The sequence below is a fragment of the Rhipicephalus sanguineus genome, chromosome 2, assembly GCF_013339695.2.
Source record: "Rhipicephalus sanguineus isolate Rsan-2018 chromosome 2, BIME_Rsan_1.4, whole genome shotgun sequence".
Taxonomy (NCBI): Eukaryota; Metazoa; Arthropoda; class Arachnida; order Ixodida; family Ixodidae; genus Rhipicephalus; species Rhipicephalus sanguineus.
The window spans coordinates 159,469,034-159,481,777 of NC_051177.1; positions in this window are offsets into that span (position 1 = coordinate 159,469,034).

Sequence of the window (12,744 nt, forward strand, 5' to 3'; positions counted from 1 at the left end):
AGAGATTACGCCGCCACCAGCGATATTGCTGGAAAGTTCGATAGCGCCTGTATAAAAGCCGACGCGCGTGACCGCTGGCAGTTGATCGACCGTCGACGCTCTGTTTGTCGCTATCAGTGAATTGCTGTAGTTTGACCTTCAGTTTCCCGGCCACAAGTTCGGCCAAATAAACAGTTTCATCTCGGACGTGCTGACTGCTGTCTTCGTCGACGTCACGGCCACGTGACAATATCTTCATCGATGACAACCAACACAGTGCGTGATGGTCTGTGACGATAGTGAAGTGCCGACCGTAGAGGTACGGGCGGAATTTCTGTACCGACCAAACAATAGCCAGGCATTCCTGCTCCGTGATCGTGTAGTTCCTCTCCGCTGTCGACAGAGTCCGGCTGGCGTATGCCACAACCTGCTCTTTAGAGGCGGCATCACGCTGCAAAAGTACTGCTCCAATACCTTGCGCGCTTGCGTCAGTGTGCAGGATAGTAGGCGCGCTCTCGTCAAAGTGGCGAAGCACTGGTCCGGAAGTCAGGCGTTCTTTAAGGACTTCAAATGTGATCTCGCAGTCGTCGGACCAAGCGAAAGGATCACCAGCGACTAATAGCTTATTTAGGGGATCCGTTATCGTCGCGAAGTTGCGTATAAAGCGGCGAAAGTATGACGCCAGGCCAAGAAAACTGCGCAACGTCTTTTGGGTGGAAGGCCGAGGAAACTGCAATACAGCGGCTATCTTGTCGTGATCTGGCCGGACTCCGTGTTTGGAAACGACGTGACCGAGGACTTTTATACTTGTGCTGGCAAACATGCACTTTTTGGTATTTATCTGAAGGCCAGCGTTTGAAAGGCACTGAAGTACTTAGTCTAATCGTTGAAGGTGTTGGGCAAAGGTAGATGAAAACACAACAATATCATCTAAATAACAGAGGCAGGTCTTCCATTTTAGGCCACGAAGAACAGTATCTATCATGCGCTCAAATGTTGCCGGAGCGTTGCACAGGCCAAATGGCATTACGTTAAATTCGTCGAGCTCATCCGGCGTAGCGAAGGCGGTTTTTTCTTTGTCAGCCTCAATCATAGGGATTTGCCAATACCCCGATCGTAGGTCAAGGCTGGAAAAATACTGCGCTCCTTGTAGTGTGTCCAAGGCGTCATCTATTCGAGGCATAGGATATACATCCTTGCGCGTGATCTTATTTAGCGCTCGATAATCAACACAGAAACGAACGGAGCCATCTTTTTCCTTCACTAAGACGAGCGGAGAAGCCCAGGAACTGGAAGATGACCGTATTATCTTGCGTGATAGCATATCATCAACTTGTTCGTCAACGACGGTGTACGGCCACGGGAGTCTGACTCAGTGTCGTGGCACAGCTATCGAAGCAGGCCTTATGCTTAGCTAAAAGCGCCAATAACGCTGTAGATTGTGCAGAGGTTAGATCGGAGCCGATTACTGCTCGGAACGGGGAAGAACTCGCACCTGACGTGGGTACTGACGATGAAGACGGGCACAGTGCTGCAATGGAGGTCAGTGGAGATGCGTCTATCGTCGCTACAGTCATCCCCTTGGGCAACATCATAGATTCTGCAGTTGTGTTGCAAATGGGCAGGAGCGCGCGGCCATGGGACAACCGGAGGAGACAGGTGGCGACGAGAATTCCACGAGAGCTGCAGCGAGGAGCAGGGGCATCTAGGGCGTCACCATCGGCTACTTGGCTAGATGCAACAGTTACCACGTGTTGATGACCAGGGCGCAAAACACAGTCTTCAGCGACAACCAAGTTGAAGGTCAATGAAGGCGGGGCTGACATAGATGCATCCGATGTATCCCAGATGTGAACGACGTGTTCTTTACATGATATGACAGCGGAGGCAGAATGTAGGAAGTCCCAACCCAGGATAAGTTCATGAACGCACGTGCGTAGCATAATCATCTCGATGTGGTGACGTATGCCGTCGATGAAAACGCGAGCCGTACACTGTCCATCAGGTTGGATGAGTACGTTATTTGCGCCACGCAACACAGGTCCTACATAAGGTGTGCTGACTTTACGGAGCCGCGAGCACAAGTCACTACGCATAACAGAAGTAGCGGCACCGGTATCAACAAGCGCTTGCACAGGAACACCTCCAATAGTCACTGACAACAGGTTAGCCGGGGAAACGGGAGGCATTTTTGATGATCGACGGGACGCAGTTTTCCCTCCAAAAACTGCAATCCTTAGTTTTCCGATTGTTGTTCAAGAGTGCGGGAGAGGGGGCGAAGCGGCGATGCCGAGCGGCGGTAGGGTGATGGAGAGCGTCGTCTGGAGGAGCGGTAGTCCTGATGTTGACGCGGGGACGCTGGAGGAGACGGAGACCGGTACTGCGTGAATGGGTAGGAGTCTGGACCATATGATCGGGTCTTCGGGACCGGTCCAGCTCGAACTCAGCACAGCCTCGTCGTTCACCCTGCTGGCGGCGACGGCAGTAACGAGATAGGTGGCCTCGGATACCGCAGTAAAAAAAAAAAGGACGGGATGGACGCCACTGACGAGACGAGGGTGGAGCAGGTACCGCACCTCGCACAGAAGCCAAATGGCCACAAGTAATGTCAGCAGGCCCAGGTGTGACCGCAGCAGGCGGAATTGCAGCTATATCGGCATATGTGGGCAACAGTGTTTGAGCAACTGATGCTGTCGGTGTCGTCAGGGAGGCCACATCAGCGTATGTGGCCAGCGGGCGTGCTGGTGGAGCGACCGGCGCTGTCGGTGTTGCCATGGCCGCCAACTCCTGTTTCACAAGATTCCGCAGGTCAAACGGTGTGGGTGGAGTTGAGACGGCAGTGGACCGCTGCTGTTCCAGGTCTCGAAGTTCTTCACGGATGATGGCTCGGATAAGAGTTTTCAAATCAGAGGGAGGCATAAGACGAGGATCGCTGTCATGTTGAAGGCGGAGGGACTGCAATTGGTCAAGGCGTTGGCATGTGGAAATGATGTTTTCAACCGTAGTTGGATTGTTAACAGCAAGGCGTTGAACGGAATCGTGCCAATTCCTTTAAGGATGTGGCGAACGCGCTTGGCTTCCCTCATATCGCTGTTCGCACAGCGACAGAAGGCCAAAACATCCTGGATATATCAAGTGTATGTCTCGTGCGCAAGTTGAACCCGCGTAGCCAGCTTCTGTTTTGCGGTTTCGGAACGACCTGACGAGCATCTGAAGATTTGTCGCAGCTTGGTGGCAAAGGTCAACCAATCGACGAAGTCAGTTTCGTGGTTGAAATACCACGTTTTGGCTACACCGGTCAGGTAGAATGGGAGATAGCTCAATTTCTCCGCTTCGGTGCACCGATTGGCTGAACCCACACGGTTGTAAAGGTCGAGCCAGTCCTCGACGACGTCACCGCGGAGACCAGCGAATACGGGTGGTTCGCGCTGAGGGCTGGTGAAAGTGGACGAAAGGAGGGCAGCCGCAGGCATCGGCGCGGTAGGGTTAGGGCTAGGTGTTGGTTCCGTTGTCTGCATAGCTGTGGAGTGGCTGGGCGCAAGCGGCGACCGGATCATAGCTCCAGGTGGGACACGAACGTTGGAGGACGTCGGGATCTTGACCCACCTCCACCACTCTGAAAGAGGCAGGAAGACTTCACCAGGCAGGGCCAGCAGCAGCGTTTATTCCGCGATGTTGGTTATGATGGTTATGTACAAGTGAGAACGATGAAGTACGATAAATGTGCTTACAATATATATATATATATATATATATATATATATATATATATATATATATATATATATATATATATATATATATATATATATATATATATATATATATATATATATATATACATGTTCGGGGTGCGTCTACTACATGGATGCGGCCATTACACTGGTGTATACGGTATGCCATAGTTCTTTTCTGATGCTATTGCTCTGTATAATCTGCGATTGAAGTTCTCGTGCGTGAATAATACAAATGCACGTACATATTCTTCTTCTTCTAACGGCGTTAATTCCCTAAAATTCGCGATTGTTTTTTTATTTCCTACCCAAGTTCTATGTTCATGAATGGCTGTATGTGCATCTTTGTGTATGCGGCTGATCGGCGCGCTCTCAGGCTTCATGCGCTTTTACGCCGACCCCTTAGGCAACTGAGCATAGGCTGTTTTACGCATGGGCTTCGGTGGCGCATACGGGGCTTTTGAGGAGGAGGATGAATAAACTTTATTATCAACCAGCAATTTAAGCGCATTGGCCTAGGCCTCCCACGTGGGGCTTTTGACCACGCCGTTTTTTATCTTGAACAACTAGACGAACGTTGCTGCGGTGGTCGTATACACATTAAAACGGTTGGGTTAGCGTATTCGATGTTTCCTGACCTTTATCTGTTCACGTCACGAGATACAAAAACCAGAAAAACATTCGTTGAACAGACCATGGTGACGGCGCCTATATGTATTACGTAGAATAGTCCAACGTTACTGTTCTAGTAGCGTTGGAATATTCTATGTTGGTTGTCTGAATAGGACTTGTTTGACGTTTCCTGTTTCAATTTTCCTCGCAGACACCAACATCTACGTCATCGGCGGCACGAGCAGCGTACTTAATGGCCCAATAAAACGGCCGGAAGTGTACCTGCAGCAAAACGACCGGTACAAGTTTTCGGCCGAGTACCCGGAAGCCATGACCGGCATTTCCGCCGTGTCCGTTCCTCCGATCACGCCTACGTTCAGGAGTCGGTCCCTGACGTGCATGATAACGGACAGTGCAGCCGTACAGCCGAAACATTATTTTGTCATAGATAAAATTGATCGCACCGCTACAGAGGCTTTCGCAGTCATGGCGCAAAGGCGAATATGCAAATGAACGCGATAATACGGGAAGATTTCCTAATTGCTTTGTAACTACGAGAATGTTCACACGAATTCATGCAACAGAGCTTACGGTCGGAGCTTGGGAACGCAGAACGCATCTCTCGCTCCGCTTGTGAAATCAACTGACCGGAGCGTGAAGGTGCGTCCACTTGGTTTCGCTTTCGTTTAACAGCCAAGCTGACCGCGTCTCGGCAAGGCGCGCTACTCAAGAACGCTAAATATATGCAGTTCCTTGCACTGTCTCGTGACGCTACATCTGCGCTAGGGTGAGCGGAAGCGACGATCAGCTAAAGGTATCAATGTCGCAGCGAGCGGTACCCTGGTGCGACGATTGTGGTTTAAATGGGTTCACTACCCGTTCTCTTAGACATTATTTCTTGCATTTTGCATATCGCACTGGTATACGCTGAGAAGTCAGGCAATAACGTATCCGAAGTGAACACTACCTGAACATAGAATTCACTATTGCAAGTGAAAGCGTGCATGCTCCCTTCCTTGGGGAGTCGTTAATAGTTACTGTTGCTTTCAATTCGATGCGCCCCATTTTTTGAGAAAAAGTTAGGCTTTGCAAATTGTTGCAAAAAGACAGGTCATAATAGGAGAAAAAATATGTAAAACTCGCACGAAGCACACCACGTACGCGCAACTCTCCTCCTTCTCTCTCTCCAACAGCTGCGCGTTACTCTCTCCAATTCTCTCCCAGCACCTGCTTGCGCTTCTCCTGCGTTCTCGCTCCTGCTCTCGCGGTGCATGCACTACTCTCCTCCTCTTCTCTTTTCTCCTTCAAGTGGTAGAGCGCTGCGCGCGTTCAGTCTAGCGCTTGCTTCGGTTGACTCTTCTGAATTGCGGGCTCGACATGCCGAAATCGTCTCCTGCGCAATGCCGCGATGAGCGCCAGCGCATGCGCGTCCCCTCCCTCTCTATCTCCTCTCCTACGCTGCCCCCCTCTCGCGCGCCTGTCGATCGCGTTCCCCGCTCACCCTGTGAGAAATAACGGCCAGGCTAGAGGAAAGACACGACACGCGTAGTGTTCCTCTTCGCGTTCCACGACGCGAGGTCGGTAGCATGCCCAACCAACGCCAACGGAACGCGATCGTGCAAGTGCCCCGGCTTCGCATCGCCTCATGGTGTCTTTAGCGGCAGATGGTGTATTTTTTTTCCTCAATGAGCTTTTGAATTCGTGTGGCTTCATTGCAGTTTAGAGAGTGAGAGATGCTTACATTACACTAATACTATTTCAGGTACGCTCAGCACAATTTACTGTTTTGGAGTCAGTACCACTAGCAATGACCGCAACGTCAAGAGCTCGCGATTATTACTAACGTCACCATCAGTTGCTGCATGTGTTCACGCGCTTCACAAATCTGTGTCAATGAGATCGGCACCGAGTGTTAGTAAGTACAACAAATTTCTAAGAGTACATGTCGTCACTAAACAGTCAAGAAGTGAAAGAGAACCTGAGCAACGTGGGATCGCTTATCTCTCTCGCCTGTATAGCAGAGAAAGTGTTTGTGATAAAAAGATTCGGGACAAGGAACTTGGCACTCCCATTGCTAAGAACCCGCTCGTGTTTGGTTCTCAGCGCGTAAGTGCTGTATAGATGAACACTTGTTGGTTGCAGGAAGTGCGAAAATCCGCTACTACGGCGCTGTCCGGAACTCCTAATGTAGGTTCAACCATGTTTACCACGCTACGAGAGTTCTGCTTTGAACCAGTGCTTTGGCACGGTAGACATATCGTTTATGCACAGTATAATTGCAATGAAACAAGGAGTTCTCTTGTCTGCCCACGCGCAGTCACGCGCGTGATGCGGTCTTCTTCAATAGGTTTGCCTATATTCGCTGGTTGGGAGCTTTTTAAACAAGACGTTCGTGTTATAGCTTTAGAGATTGCAGCTTATAAATCTTACTATAAGAAGAATGAACAAACTACACTCCTTAAAAGCCCTCGCAACATTTATGCGATTGAATGCGAAATGCCGGGATTGCACAGTAGTGAAACAGAGCAACGCTGTGTCTGGAAACTACTTCGAAAAAACACTACATAAATATTATGTAGTGGAAGGAGTCTCCTTAACGAATGTAATATTGCGTGGCAGAAGCTTAGAATCGAGCCAAGCGTCCAAACATAAGGACTGCGCAAAGAACGGGTGCTTTAAAGGCCCAGGCATTACAATGCGCTCAGGCATATTTTCTCATCACCGTCTACAGCAAAAGCATCAACAAAGCGAACAGCTGCGTAGTATCGCGTGTTGCCTTATGGACGCGTAGTGGGGCCTTCGCTGAATCACAGAAGGAATAATTATGGCGTATAGTGGGCACTTAACAGCTTTACTTGCAGTATGCATTCCAGAATACTTTGAAGCGACGAATATAACGCGCGCAGTCGTTCGTTTCCTTACGGCACGCTTGAGGCATGCACTGAGAACCTAAGTGAGGGGAGCAATTGAGAAGGCGATGCGCACGCGGCCCGATTAAGCTATCACGTTCTACTCTTAAAGGCGAAGCTCAAGCGCACCCCCCCCCTTAAGCTTTTTTTTTTGCTTTCCTTGGCGTTTGGCTAAAGAAGGAAGAACTTGGAAGTGGGTTCTTAACTGCAGGAGGCACATCTAAGATGTGGCATTCAGTGAAACTGGTGACAATGCTGCTTTAATTTAGGATGTTATTATTTAGAGAACGCGATTTCTGATATGTGCATACATATTTGCAGATCACAGTGAGGTTACTGGTTTTCTGGCATGCTTACGGCACTGAGAAATTGAACAAACGAAAAAAAGTGAATAGATCAAGGGGCTTATATTATAAGGGTCTCATAAAGCGTGGAACTACAATGTTACATAACATAAGAACACATGATGATGTAATTATATGATGTCGTGGCTCCGTAGAAGGTGAGCCGGTGACATGGCAGCGCAAAACCAGGGGAAGTGCAGACAGGTTGCCAGCTCTGGAGGCCGTACAAATGCACGTTAGATGAAGAAACATTCTGGAAGGGGGGTGGGGTAGCGATCAATACATTCGACTGAGAAGAAAAAGTAGGTGGCTGTCGCCTTCGAAAGTATAAATGTATAAAAGACCGTGCGAATGCCTACACTTGTTTTTCACCGAGGGCACAATGCATTTTAATGGCTCAGACCTATTCACTGCTAGCAATAATGAGTGTGTTCCCCCGTGGTTGAGACATTTGCCTCCCGGGCATTGGGCCCTGGGCTCAACGAAGCCCCTGCGAAAATATTTATTGCGTGTTTCTAATTCGTTTCCTTACTGCAATGATCGTCTTTAGTGAAGATGAGACAGACAGACAGACAGACAGACAGATAGATAGATAGATAGATAGATAGATAGATAGATAGATAGATAGATAGATAGATAGATATAGATAGATAGATAGATAGATAGATAGATAGATAGATAGATAGATAGATAGATAGATAGATAGATAGATAGATAGATAGACAGACAGATAGATAGATAGATAGATAGATAGATAGATAGATAGATAGATAGATAGATAGATAGATAGATAGACAGATAGATAGATAGATAGATAGATAGACGGACGGACGGACGGACGGACGGACGGACGGTCATCTCGACAAGTGAGATGCTCACGCATTTAAAACCATTGCGCGAATTGGCGGCAACGCCGGAGCCGCAGGAAGTCTGTCATCATCTTTCAAATCTCTGACATATACAAAAGTCGTAGTGTAGAAATTTATTTTTCATGACTACTTCGGTTAAAAGACTTGGACCAAATTCGATGTATCTTAGATTCCGACCCAGATAATCTTAGCTTTTTATGACTTTATCGAGTCTCTAAAAATTTACCCAGGTGTGAAATCTGTGCCCTATTGGAGGGTGGTTGATGAGGCATAGGCCGTCGAACTTATCTAACATTGGCTAATACTAGTGAATTAAACGCTCGCTGTCATCCATGTTTCATTCTTACCACACATAATTCGGTGATACCACAGTGTGTGACTGTCAGTATCATCCATCTTTTTTTTTGAAAAACAGCGCCGCTAAAGGACAGCATATCGCTTTCCACTAGTACAGTGCTCGTCAAATGAAACCCGAACACCGGCAAGCCTTCGTAGTGGCATAGTGCGCGCCGTCCAGTTATGACCATGGACAGGCGCGCATATGCGCAGTGCGGTCAAACCGGATGCGCGCGCCTGTCAATGGTGATAACTGGACGGCGCGCACTATACCATGCTAAGGCTTGCCGCTGTTCGGCTTTCATTTGACGAGAACTGTACATTGCTGAGTACTATGCGCGTTGATACCGATTTTTCGTGAACACGCAGACGTAGGAGCAGCTGAATACGGCTGCTCAAGTCACGTGACTTGTTCGGCATCGACAGAACCGCCGAAGGAGAACCATTCGAGGAAGAGTGGCGTTGGCCGTATACTACTGTGTACGTTGGCCGTATACTACTGTGTACTGTGTACGTTATGTACGTTTTCCTTTGTGTATACTCGCAAACAACCATTCATAATCTGAGAATGCGTACTAAGAGTGCTCTACCCCATTCTTATTGTTCTAATTCGTTCTAATTAGTTCCGAAGGTAACCACCTGCACCAAGTAGACGAATCACTTTCCAACTTTCAGGGATTCGCAACGACATCAAGCCATTGTTGTTTTGGTCCCGAGACTGTTGAGCATCACCTTGGCTTCTGCATACCCAGGAATGGCTTCGTTTTTCCGGCAGAAAAGTGGGCATAAACACCCGCATGGAATTTCTTTAGGAAGTTCTCTATGTGATGAGTCAACGCATAGGTTTACTGTGTGTTGTATCCCATCCTACAGCGTTGCCTTCCGGCAGTATCAGCACGGCGTCTACGCAATCATGATACGGTGTCTACGCAATCATGACTACGCAATCATGATACGGGAGTATTTTTTCGACAGAGATGAGCACAGAACAAGGGTTACACCCAGTGAACAGATGGGCAGGCGCGTTCGAACTATATGTTGGAGATAGGGTTCCACGCATGCACTTCCCGGTGAGAATTACGGTTGGATGGCCTGTAGTTTTTGGGAAGTGGCAACTCCATCAATGAAAAAACGGAGTCACATCAGTAGACTTTGTTATGGCAAATACGAGCTTGCACATCGAACGATTTAATTTGTATTTTGATAGCGCTTTGGGAAGGCCACGCATAGGCATAGGACTCCTAAATATCAGCCTGAAAACTATGGCGCACAATAATCCATTACCTTGCTGTCAATGATTCCATGTATTGCGTTGCTCATTACTTCAAAGCTGCGTCACATAACCTAATATCGCACAAAGTGACACCACAGCTTTTCTGACCCAGCGCCGGCACAGCGAGAAGTGGAGCCTTTGTTTTATTTTCAAGAAATGGATAACACTGCGAAGCTCAAAGGCGCGATAAAACTTTACGTCTTTCGTGATATTAAATGCACTTTCTTGCACAGAGTGATTCAAATGAGGCTCACAAGAAGCCTCCCAGAATTAGTAGTCGGTACCCAAATTATAATGGTATCTATCCAAGCGTGCCTCCGCTAAACAGTCCATAGTGCAGCCTTCTTGCATGTTCGTTTTTCAATGGAATATTTTGACGAAGTTTGCAACAAAAAAAAAAGCATTATAGCGTGATATGTGAGATCTTTTTCTGCTGTAGATTTTTGCGTGTTCCCACGTACAGAGCCGTTTACAGTGAGGACCCATGTCTATGCGTTTTGAGAAAGATAAGAAATATGCCAGTGCAGCCTATCACCAAAATGGTCTAAGTGAACCTGCACAAAAGTATGTTAGGTACTATTATGGAAGGATAAGGTTTTCACATCACATGGAAAACTCCATATCTAATAGACTGCTTTGCCAGAACTTCTAATTGCGAATGATGTCGCACCTTCGCGTGCTAACTTATCTTGAATAACGCTATTGTCTCTTGCGTTCGCCAGCAGTTTTGTCGCCCGGATTCTGCTGTACGTAAATCAGCTGAGCTGCCTAGCGATCAGTGATTTAGTCGTTGTCATCGAGGACATTAAAAAAACGCGAATGAGCAGCCCCGTGCATGACAATTGCACGTTTATAAATGAGAATCCACCAACAACTGATGAATATCTAAAGTACCAGGAACTCTGAATTACATGTTGCCGATGACGTTTCGACAAGAGGTCGGGTCATGGAGTAAATACCCTTAATTCATTAAAACTGGCTGTTTTGTTGTGGTCGTTTTCTTCCCAACACGTTGCGGCGTAAGTCACTCGTTGTTTTAAGTGGTCTCGGGGGCTCACTTTCCCAATGCTACTAGGGTGACTTGGCACTACTTCGTAATGCACCACAAGGGCAAGCGTTGATGTACATGACATATTATTAGCAGGAACTTTTTTATGCATCTTCGACATGCGAAATCCGAGCATAAGGTTCATGGACCATGAAAATTCATAGGCGGAGTCCGGATCTCCTATATTCGAGGAGATTACTTCCATCAACGCGGGCCTCACTCAGCGATATAATAACGATAAGCTTCTCGGGACTTGAGCGCCTTTGTATAATGGTAACGGTAAGGAGTGTTCCATTAAGAGCGTCATTACACCGGACATTCTGTGGTTCTCGCCTCGTTTCTAAACGTGTAACTTATCTATTCATAGAAGCGACTATTAAACACAGACGTGTAGTCACTAAACGAACATCGTTGACAAATCTGCATGTCGGAAAATGCAGGACGACCTAATGCGAGATTTTATACATACTATAGCTCAATCAATGAACAAATACATGTCTAGTTATTAATTACAGCAGAGCATGTCCCAATATTCTGTAATATTTTCTGTCGTACGGCTTTCTACTTTTCGCGACGATGGTTTTCTTCTAACGTGAGAAATTGTCTCAGAGGCACGAAAGGACGCTATAGGTGACCGCATTAATGCAACCATTATTGAGCCAAAACAAATCGTGCGTGGTATCTATGATAGCGCTGCGCTGCGATAAACGCAGAAGAAAATATAAGAAAGTTTGAATGGACGCAAAACGACTTGTGACAACGCGCTCATAATGGTGCTGGTCCGTGCAGTTCATTACTAAATAATATAGAATATACTTAATTTTATATTTATACGTAATAATCACGTGTTGGGAAAAATCAGACAAAAAAAAATGTTCGTAGTTACGATCGGCACCCGCAATGCCTGCTTAAAGTTAGTCTACCTGAATTTAACGCACTTGGATAACGCCTCGCATGAATTCTCTAGCTCACGATTAAATTTTGAGACGGCGAAAGAGAGAAAAGCTGCCGGTGGCGGAAAAGCTTTATTGTGGACCTCGGGGGTTCCCCGAAAGCAAGAAAGAACCACAGATAAACACTGAACCTATTAGGTCAAATGAACGCGAGAAAAATCAATTAGGTGGAATGGAACTTGTCTAAATGCTGCTGAAGACCACTATTACGTGATGTCTGATAGAGGCGAGTCGGTTTGTCCTCAGCACAAGACTCGCGAAAGGAAAAAAAGGTCTCCACCACTGAAGACGACCACAAATTCGTGTTATAGTACATAAATACCGCCTTCATAGCCGGATAGCCCAGCAGCGTGGCGATATCTCTTCTCGGGTCATCTAGATACCGAAACACTTACGCCCTCACGTGGGTTGTTCTGACCGTTCAGAAGCCGAAGTCGGAGCCCATATTCGGAATTCTGAGCCGTCTGGCCTGGTCGGCACCGGGTCAGACGGCTGAGGATCCGCTGCCCATATAAGCCGGTCATAATTACTTACGCGTAATGGAGCCCGATATGTCAAAACTGCACAATGCAAACTTTGGCTTCCTAAAATCATGTTCTCTGGGGTTGAGAGGGTTTAAGCCCTCCCAAGTCGCTCCTGCAAGCTCTCTAAAGGCACGTCAAAACAGGGACAGCTGCTCAGATCGCC